Here is an 11760-nt window from a genome sequence, read left to right as displayed (position 1 = left end):
TGGGTTGGTCTTGTGCCCCACAATATTATTGAATTTTTTATTAGGTCTCGCAGCTTTGCTATGAGTTTTTCAAGATTTACTATATATATAAAATCATGTCATCTATAAATAGAGCAAGTTTTTTTGCCTAGTTTTTTAATATATTAAATAAATTGGGGGTGTACAGAAAAGTCATACATAAAATATAGGGCTCCCATATAGTACACTACTGTTAACACTTTACATTGGTGTGGTACATTTGTTTCAGTTGATGAAAGCATATTTTTATAATTTTACTAACTCTTCTCCATGGTTTAACATAGTGTTCACTCTTTGTTTTGTACAAGTCTTTGGATTAAAAAAAATTATCCTAGTAACATGTATATAACATTTATTTCCCCATTTAAGCACCTTCAAATATATAATTCAGTGATGTTAATTACATTCACAGTGTAATGGTACCTTTACCAGCACACATCACCAAAACTTTTCTATCACCCCTGTATTAGTCACCCAAAGGGGTGCTGATGCAAAGTACCAGAAATCGGTTGGCATTTATAAAGGGTATTTATCTGAGGTAGAAGCTCACAGCTACCAGGACCTAAAGAGTTCAACTCAAAGTACCATAAGGGGTACTTTCTCACCCAAAGTCATTTGCCACAGGTTGAGCAAGATGGTGGGCAATGTCTGTGATGGTTTCTGAATTTTATCTCGTCCATTTGGATGGGCCATCAATTCCTGTTATTTTGCGTTCTTGTAATCTTTTGTTGTACACTGTACATTTTAATATTTACAATTGTTAACTCTGGGGTTTAGTCTCTGAGCTGTCTGTTCCTTAAAGTTTGTATGCAGTTATGACATAAATTTCCTTCAATGCCAGGAGCTAATAAAAATAAATCTACTAATACAGTCTTTGTAAATTGGCTATGCATTTGTTCGCACTCTCCTTCAGAGTTTAGACTGCTATCAAGAAGATCAGCCCAAGGTGAAAGTGAAATGCAGGGTCCTCTCTGTCTTTTCTGAGTCTGTCTTCTCCTGGGTTTTTGTTTGCTAGTGGCCTTAGAAATTCCCCCATTTACAGGAATTTGAATGACCCCCTCCTCTCAGTGAAATAGATATATTCCTCTCCAAGGTGTGCTGTTTTATGTCTTTAAGTGGTAATCCTTTGCCCCAGGCCACTGTGACTTAATTGTTTCTAACGCTGCCTAAACGTCAACCCAGTCTTGTGTAGCTGTCTGCAAGCTGCTTCTGCCTGCAAGGCAAGCTCTGCGACGATAAGCCAGAGACAAGTTTCTTGGTACAATCTTTCAGACTCCCACCTGAGAGATTGAAACTGACAGATAGGCACTCGCAAATGCACATTGGGGTGACCTTCCTTCCTCTGGAATAGGGCCAAGGGACCACAGTGGGAACACAGGTTTGTTTCACATCATACCATGTCATAGAGGGGGTTGAGGAGCTGTTTTCAAAGCTATGTTTTCTTGGTTCAGCATTTGTCCAGTTACTGTGAACTGTTTAAGTATTTCCAGAATTTCAAAAGGAAGATGACTCTGTCAGTTTTTGCTAGTTGTTTGTGGTAGTTTGAGAGTATTTTTGAATTCCAAAAGAGAGGTTATGTTTGTAAAGTGGTCTGTTCCTCTGGGTGTGATCCCCTTTGATTGTATTAGATACAACTGAGATGTCTTTGATTAATTATGTTAAGATTAGGTCTTTGATTCAACTGCACCAGTAGTGTGTAACGCAAGTTAAGTCCCTACCCCCTCAGGTAGGCTATATAAACAGACACTCACTCAAGAAGACATAAAGAAGAAGATAAACAGCAAGAGAGCTCCAAAAATGCCAGAGGAGAGAACTTGGTCATGACATGGAAGAGGAGAGAACTTTGATCCTGTGCCTCCGGGAAGAGAGACAAGCCCTATGCCCGCTTGTACCTGAGAGAAAGGAAGGCTGAACCCTCACAGAGATTGGCGACCATCTTGCTTCAACACATGACAACTGACTTTGGTGAGAAACCAACCTTGAGTTGGACTGGTTAGGGTCTTGTAACTATAAGCTTTTACTCCAAATAAATACCCTTTATAAAAGCCAACAGCTTTCTGGTACTTTGCATCAGCACCCCTTTGGCTGACTAAAATATACTTGAAAGGTTCTGTGCAGGAATGGCAGCCTGAAATGTCTCATGCTGCTTTCTTGATCAATCAACCCACTCTGCTTTTTATTAAATACACTTAGTTGGTGCGAAATAAGTTCAGTTTTTCCCTCGGAGTTCCATTTATTCAATGGTTTGTCCTTTCATCATTTTCCCAAGTCTTTATCTGCCTGTAGCATGCTAATGAGTGGGAGATTTTTCCAATGGGGGATTCTTAATTTTCACACAGTCTGATGTGTTGCAAATTGTAGCTTTCTCAGATGCCAGAAAGGCCTTACAAAAAACTCAGGCACAAAGAGTGTTTTATGCCTGTTTTCTGGGGCAGCAGGACTAGGAAGTTTCATAACTTGTGTAAATGCTTCACTTTCAGCTCATTTTCATATCTGCCATTAAGAAGGACTTGTAAAAACCTCTTAGTTATTTGGCTCTAGCAACAATGTATGTCAAAAACTTGTAAGAACTAATTAAATGAATATTATTTTGAGGAAAAATAAGACTAGGAATTGCACTATTCACAGAGAAGACATAGTGTTAGCCACTTTCTGTGGGGAGTTTATAGAATACTTCAGAATTGGAATGTTTTTGGGAGCAGATGTAATTCAAGTTGTTGAGCACCTGCTTCCCATGTACAAGGTGCCAGGTTTGATCTCTGGTACCTCCTAAAAAACAAAAAATGAAAAAACCAACTCTTATTAGGGAGCAGATGTAGGTCAGTGGTTGAGCCCCTGCTACCCATGTATGAAGTCCTGGGTTCGATCCCTGGTACCTCCTAAAAATAAAAAGTAAAGAAAAAAAAAAAGAATGGGAATGTTTGAAGTTTCAAGGAGTAGGGGTTTGAAAAATTCCTTTCTTGATTCTGCAGTTCAGGGATTTTATTTCAATCAATGCCCACTAATGGGTGAAATACTAAAGAGGAAGAAGACATAGATATTGTACTCCTTTTTTTTTAAGATTTATTTTTTATTTATTTCTCTCCCCTTCCCCCCCATTGTCTGCTCTCTGTGTCCATTTGCAGTTTGTTCTTCTGTGTCTGCTTGTATTCTTGTCAGCAGCACCCGGAATCTGTGTCTCTTTTTGTTGTGTCATCTTGTTGTGTCAGCTCTCCGTGTGTGTGGCGCCACTCCTGGGCAGGCTGCACTTTTTTCGCACTGGGCGGCTCTCCGTATGGGGCACACTCCTTGCGCGTGGGGCTCCCCTACAAGGGGACACTCCTGAGTGACCCGGCACTCCTTGCGCACATCAGCACTGTGTGTGGGCCAGTTCATCACACGGTCAGGAGGCCCTAGGTTTGAACCTTCGACCTTCCATGTGGTAGGTGGACGCTCTATCCGTTGGGCCAAATCTGCTTCCCAGATATTGTACTCTTGTTAGAGAGGAAAACTAACGTATGAAACCATGAAAAAGAATTATAAGACAGCAGATAATTAAATGATGCAATGGAGAATCTGAGTGAAAGTGAAATACAGGGCAGAATTATAATTCTACTTCTTTTTCTTTCTCAATCATTATAAAACTGAGAAAAAGGTTTTTTTCCTTAAAGAACCAAATACTGAAAAATGAGGAGTATCATGGGAAGTGGAGTAGTTGGGGAAAATTTTATAGGGTGGAGGTAATGTAGGGTGAACGTTTCATTAATTTATTCAAAAAATATTTGTTAATGTCAATTTTATTAAAGGTCTGATACAAAGTAAGATACATTCTTTAATCTGATACAGAAAAATGTAAATAAAAGATGAAGGAATTATCTTTATATTATTTAAATCATAAATATAATATGATCTTAAATTATCACTGAATTTACATTATTTATCATCAGAAAAGGAATTTCAAAGAAGGGAAGATTTGATGGTATTTAACCAAGCTGGAATTTCCAAGTTAACACTTGCTAGGTAATTTTAAATTTTTTTTTTAAAGATTTTATTTATTTATTTATTACAGAGATGGTTCATGGAGTAAAAAATGTTTCTCGAATAGAAAGCACTATGCTATTCATTAATGTGGACTTAGGAATCTGAATTGGTTCAAATGATGGCTCAGTCACCTACAGTTGTATAAGTTAGGTGACTTAGTTCAACTCTTTGAGACTCATTATTCTTGACTATAACTTAAAGATAGTAAACCTATCTCATAGAGCTCTGATCAAATCTGGTCAGGATTGATTATGTGTTTAAAATAGTGCATAGTACATAATAAATGTTCAAGAAATGGCAGTTGTCATTTTTATTATTATAGAAGCAGAGTCAGGGTAACCTGTCATCTCTGTGCCTAACATCAATTGAGTCTTCTGAAATTCAAGAAATAATGACTCAAGATGGTTCACTATAGGCTTTTGGGGATGAAACACTTTCTTGAAGGTGGTTGATGAAAGCTTTTCCAACAACTGTCTTTTGTTAATGTGGTTTAAGACTATAAATAACTATAAATAAGTTTAGGAAACTAAATTAGGGGGAATACAATAGCCTTGATCAACTATTAATATTTTTTGGACTAAGATCTACTATTTATTGGACAATTTACAAAGCACTGTACAACATATCACATATATGATTATCTTAATCATTATTCTTTTTTTTAAAGATTTATTTATTTATTTATTTCTCTCCCCTCCCCCCACCCCAGCTGTTTGTTCTCTGTGTCTGTTTGCTGTGTGTTCTTCTTTGTCTGCTTCTGTTGCTGTCAGCGGCACGGGAATCTGTATCTCTTTCTGTTGCGTCATCTTGTTGTATCAGTTCTCCATGTGTGCAGCGCCATTCCTGGGCAGGCTGCACTTTCTTTCGCGCTGGGTGGCTCTCCTTACAGGGTGCACTCCTTGCGCGTGGGGCTCCCCTACACGGGGGACACCCCTGCGTGGCATGGCACTCCTTGTACACATCAGCACTGTGCATGGGCCAGCTGGACATGGGTCAAGGAGACCCAGGGTTTGAACCGCAGACTTCCCATGTGGTAGTGTTGTAGAATTTGAGAGAAGTTCAATTATTTGAGTATAGAGAGGCCAGGACTCAGGAATGATTTTGAGAAGGAAAAATGGTTTATTGATGGCCGGCCGGACTCGGGAGCTTTCTGTTTGAATCCCAAGCCCTGAACAAGATTTTCAAACGTCTTTTATACAGAGAGGAAAGGCCAAATGGTCCCTTTGTTTCAGTTCTTAATAGGCTTCAATTAGCATATGTATCTTCCACATCTTAGGTAAGCTTTTAGCATGGACTCCAGATATTCTAGATAAGCTTTTAGCATATTTGGTTTTTGCATTTCCCCTAAATACTTAAAAGTTCATAGCCCTTGCATTGTTAAACTGTTTCCTGGGACTGGAGCCTGTTGCCATAGTCTCTAAGGGCAGGACTGCAGCCTCTTACCATTCCACACCCACAAGTCAAACAGCTTAAGTTATCTCTGAAGAGACAAAGAGCCTTCCACCCATAGCCCACATTATTCCCCCCCTTTTGCCAAAGTTTAACTTGCTAAGCTTTGGCATAATTATTGTTGGAGCTATGAGGTGGATGGCTGTTTGTTGTTTTGATTGATTATTTATCAATCTTTAGTGTAGCATTCAGGACTGTTTTTAAGAGTTTAGAAGATTTCATTCTGGACAGCAGAATCCTGGGGCGGGAGCCTCCTGCAGTCATCCTGCGGCCACTGGCGCTCACATGGATTTCCAGTCAGGTTTCAGATCCATCTATTAATTTTATTTTACCCTTGAAGAGTTTACACCTTTAATTTAAAAGGGGTGCTGAAGGGAGATGGATTTCTTTTCTGTAACTGCTTCCTGCTGGCCATGGGCTGTAGTCATTGCCTAATAAGGTGTAAAACTCTTAATTTATTCTAACTGGAGGAAGATGGATCTGGCATTCTGTACGAAGTTGGATGAAGTTTTCATATGGTTAATAAGATGTTCACTCTGAAAGAAACGAACTTAATTAAAAATTTGGAATACCCGTTTTTAAAAGAGGACACATTGGATTACAGAGGTAGACAAGGTTAGGTGCTTATAAAGATGGCACTCCTTAAAAGCTGGTGGGAACAGCATATATATTCTTTTTTAAGTTATCCATCTTTAGAGATAAATTGCAACAGACACTTAGCTTTGTCTGAAGACACATTCCAAGCTGTTCAATGATTGACTCTCATTTGCTCTGTTAGATGCTCTTGGTGAACTGGCACTCTTTGGGCAACTGGCTTCATTCAGGATTAGAACACTAATTTGTAAATACTCTTAGTTTTCACCTGTGAGAGTGATCAGAACTACAGAATAAAGATTTTTACACTTGGTTTTCATTGTACAATTTCTAGCAATTTTGACTTGTTTAATAGGTGACTCACCATCAGCAAGCAAGCCTCACTTTTGCTACACAGCAGATACAGCAGAATATAGAAGTTGACTGAGACTGGCTGAGACTGCCACCTTATTCTATAGACATGTTATTAACTGTTTAGAAAATGATTTTACCAGGAATTTAACATGTCTAATATACTTCTGCACTTGATCCAAAATAGAAAAGATAACATTACAATTATTAGGTATATATTTAGTACAGGATAAAAGTACAGCACTTAATATTAACTAATGTATTACTTAATGCATAAGGATTCAGAGTTGCAATTATTAGTTTTGAGTTTCAGGTTTGTAATACCTTACATGTTATCTCTCTATGAGAGCAGGCCATAATGCCAATTGTGTTTAAGTTTCACTTACAGTATCCTGGTATTATGGCTCCACTTAGCATGTTCTTCAACGCAGTGAGCAAGTTGCAGCATCTTTCATCTTAGAGAGATTTTCCAGTATTCTACTAGCCTGGTGCATAGTGCTCTCTGGCACCATGGAACAGTGCCAGTCTGGAGGCGATATCCATTGTACACTTGGCTGTACCGAGTCATTATTGGCTGCTGCAGGAGCTTGAAACTGCAATATAGTTTCCATCGACTTCAGGAGCAGAACCAGAGACTGATATAGCACATATTTTAATTGAGGGGTCAGTGACCAGCTTAGCTAATAACTCACATGGAGAGGCCACTTGTAATGTATTCAAGGCCTGGTTTGAATGCACAAGAGTTTGACAATGTTAAAGTTTATTCCTTGTTTTTATATCTATTTTAAACAACTTAATGCAACACATATATCAAATGACTGTTTACTTACACAATTTTACTATGAAGATAACAGTAGGTACTTTAGTAATAGAGGAAAAATATTATTTTTCATTGTTAGAATGAAAACAAAATATTTCCAATAGAATCAAGATAACTTTTTATTACCATTTACTTAAATGTGTACTTTGCAGTGGCCTTCAGACAGGTTTATTATCATGAAGTTATTTTTGCTACCAATACTAATCTAAGTTTTTTTAGTTAACAATGACTTCTACAACTAGAACTATTTAAACATTTTTAGTTTGGAAGATGTTTTACAAACTCTTTATAATTGACTATAACCACATTGACTAGCCACCTCATGTTTAAATAAATTTACTAAATTACAATTACTAATGAAAGAAATTCACTCTTTATTTAAGAGAGCATATCTACAATCTTTTTCTTTTAGCCTAATTTCACCAATGTGAACTTACAATTTTCATTACTGTAAAGGTTTTGTACATATAATGTTAATTTAGTTTATAAATTAACTATGGGAGATTACACTCAAGTTAAATAAAATTGAAACCATAATAGTTTATGCAAGGAATGTTCTTTTTCCCTTACAGGAAGCTAAAAACTTTTTTTCTTTGTTTAAGTTATGAAAATTAATAATTTAAAAGCATACTGACTACTAGGTTTTAAAACACAGGCATACTGACTACCAGGTTTTAAAACACATTACACAATTACTTAATTTTTTAAAAATCATAACTCAGGAAAGATCTTTCCATAGTTTTTATGGACTTTACTTACTGAAATTTGTTAATAGAGCCACTAGTTACCTTTATTTTGTTGGAAAGCAATCTTCTGAAAGAAAATAAGGCTCACCAGATCGTGGAGAAGAATTTATTCTCAATCTTGCAAGAAGGTACGCAGAGCCAGATATGGCTGGTGCCCCGAACAAAGAAAAATGACACAATTTATACTCTTAAGCCTAGCATGCAAGCTCTTCCTCTGTTTTTCCATAGATTGGATGCTTCAGAAGTTACAGCTTATTTGAGATTTAACTTTCTCACGCAAAAGTTGGTGATTTAACTGCTTCCTCTATCACATTCCAACCATTTTAGTTTTTATTTGCTCCTCTTTGTCAAATAAGGAATAGAATTTAGTGCTGAAATGGCATTGACTTAGTCCTTCTTGGGCATCCTTCCACTGCTCATAGGACTGGCCTAAACTGGTCTCCTCCACTGCTGTCCAACCCGGGAGTGGGAGACTGAGGCAGCAGGCCGCCAGGTTACACCAATCAACAATTTTTTCCTTACGTGAAAATTAACCTAATCTTTGTGTTTTTTTTTTTTTATTTTATGGCTGACAAAAGGTTTAAACTGGGAAATTACAGGGCAAACTGATTCTTAATTCCCTAGCCTAGTAGATAGGTTTAATCTGCCACACCTAGTCTTGCCTTAAAAGCTCTTGCAAAGAGGAGGCCCTTTCCCAATTGTTTCCATAATCAGATTTCTATGACTTTTTCATCCTGCTTAGTTTAATTTGGGCTTTAAGAATATTTACAAATATAACTGCATATTTAATTTAACAATTTGAATAGACTTCTTTTAAGAATTTTTATTTGTTAATTTGATATTATGCTGATGTATGAAGACATACACTGAGCATTTTTTTTTAAATGGGCAGACACAAAGAGTTAGACACAAACACAACTCATTGATATTACTTATAATTTGCATTAATTTATATACTGTTAAGCTTAATTAATTAGGGGTCCAGAAATACATATTACTTATATAACTGCATATTTAACCTCAACAATTTGAGCAAATAGGCAGACATGAATAGTTTGACACAACAACATGACTTTAATTACTTTAAACTTCTAATCTTTACAAAACAAGTGTGACTGCAAACATTTTAAAGACTCCTGAAACTTTCCTTAATTTGCACTATGACCATGCAGTTTACCACAAGAATTTTCCTTCTTACTTAATGGATTGTAATAACCAAAATGTTCTCAATGCTTTAGCACCATTTTGTTTTAGAACTTTATATTTTATTTTGAAATTAGCAGAATTTTGGATAAACAACAAGATTAATCATATATTTACTGAGGCTATTTGAAGACTCAGGGAGACAGATGTTTCTCTCATGAATTGCCACTCTTAGGGACACTGACTGTCTAGGCAGGAGACTTCTCCCCTTCCACCCCTCTTTTGATTTTGGAGATAATAAAATTCCAGTGGTCATTTAACCTTATTCCATCAGGCAGCAATTTATTTAGTTTACACTTGAATTCATGAGAGAAAGGGTTACTAATACCAGGACAGGAGACAGTGATGTCCCAGCTCTTCTCTGGCCTATAGGGGCAGAAGCTATTATGAAATAACCATAGGCAAAGGCAAGGGGTGAGGTTAGCCTTGAAGTAACCATAAACTAAGGAAAGGTAAAGTTTAGAGTTTACACTTAAATAATAATTTCAGGCTAAATTCACCCAGCTATAATTTCAGTTATTACCTTTCTACTGTTTTATAATACAAATGAATTTATAAATGATTTTAACTCTTAGTTACAGTTTTTATTAATTTTTTTACAAAACCTATTAATTTTATAACACCTTTAAATACCTTTCATTCGACTTATAACATATTATATGAACTTAACCATTACTTTAATTTTTCCTTTAAAGTAAAAGAATAAATTTCTTGCAGTTAGTTTGAAATAAAAAGCTATTTTTCAGTATTTGATTTTTAGAACATAAATGTTCTTTTAAAAGAGGTAAGACTCTTCTTCAAACACTGAGGAAATGATGAGGTTAAAGCACAAGAAGCTATTTTGTAAAGATTTTCTTTGTATATTGATCTTACTCAATTTTAATCATAAAAATTTTCTTTCCACAAACTTTTTACACTTTCAGTATTCACTCAGGTTCTGTCCCACACTCTACTCTTTTTAATAATCATTTTATCTTAGGACAAAATCATCTTCTGTTTCCTTAACAATAAAAACACACTCCATATATCCCACATACTAAGTTACCAGGCAAACTTCTTACAACATATAATTGCCATTAATACTAAACAAGTTTGTTAAAATAATGAACTTTTCTTCACTTTAAATACTTAGTAGCATGTAATACTAGAAACAGTTTTTTTGGAAGCAAGTTGGCAGGGGAGACTGGCTGCCGAATAAGTTTGTTATAAAATTACCTTTTATTATTATTATTATCAATTCAGTTTTTGTTTAATAATGACTTTCTGCAATTTGCCATTTAAATACCTTAATTTAAACAATGGTTTGTAAAACCTTTATAATTATTTATACCTTTAAGACACATTTTACTTTCACAGAACACATTCTCTTACTTAAAGTTACTACAATACCTTCTAAGAACCTGGGCAGAATGCAAACGTATTTTGGCTTTGACACCCTAAGGAGGAAACTTTACTGCATTTATTCTGATTCTGCTTTTCACCCCCTTCACTCCCTCCCCCCCTTCCAGGCAGTAGGGTACACAACAAACAGGAATGCGGCTTATGAATAGAAGGGTGGACTCACTGGAAAGGGGCAAGCCACTCCCCCCTTTCCAGCTTTCAGCCAAAATGGGCAAACAGAACCTACTCAAATTTGGCAACTCTCCCGGGGACCCAGCCACCCTGACTGGGACATCCCCAACAAACTTGGGTGCATGGCGTGGACACAGATGGCCTCTAAGCCCCTGCAAAGGGCCAGACCAGAGACAAGACAGCAGAGCATGCACAAACATCTAGACTCCGCAAACATCCAGACTCCTCAGCTTTTGCCCCAGAATTATTTCACCCCCTTGCCAATGGCAAGGGAGGGCTCCAGCTCAGCTGTAATTCTACTTTACATAAGGACACAACTCCAACACTAGCATTGAGCTGACACAGACAGAAGCACAAAGGTCACTAATCTGACCCACAAGTTTATATATTTATTTTCACCATGGCTGCCCCCACAGCCATCACAAACTTCAGAACACTTAACATTTGGTATAAAGCAAATTCATTCACAAATTAGCACCATAACAAAAGATTTCAGCTAGACTTTTTCCACTGTTTAAACTTTACACCCAGACCAAGCTCCACCAGAAAAGCCGATCCATTTTCCTGTAACCAAGTTTTGTTTTCCTTAATCTAGACCAATTTCTAGGACATTAGGACTTGAATCTATAAATAGCCCTTCCTATTAAAATCGCGACTCCACTCCTTTAGTGGATATAAGACCAGTACCAGATTCTAACATGCAGTTAGACAAACCCAAAATACCAGGGCTTTTCCCCGGTTTTTCTCCTTTTCCCAAGCCTAGAGAGAACGGCTTCCCCCCAACCTTCTGGGGCTACTAGGGTTCTCTCGGGAGGTGATCAGCCTCCCCTTCCTAGCAATTAAAGCTAGGGCCTTCCAGACTGTGCTCACCCGGGGAATCTTACCTTCTTCCAAGTTCAGAGTTCTTTTTTGTTCCCAGAATCTTTCTCTTCAGACCTTCCATTGCCCTCAGTTTTTGTCGGGAAGATTCTGGTGGAGCCCACAACT

Source organism: Dasypus novemcinctus, chromosome 17 (assembly GCF_030445035.2).
Source record: "Dasypus novemcinctus isolate mDasNov1 chromosome 17, mDasNov1.1.hap2, whole genome shotgun sequence".
NCBI lineage: Eukaryota > Metazoa > Chordata > Mammalia > Cingulata > Dasypodidae > Dasypus > Dasypus novemcinctus.
This window is presented reverse-complemented; position numbering follows the sequence as displayed.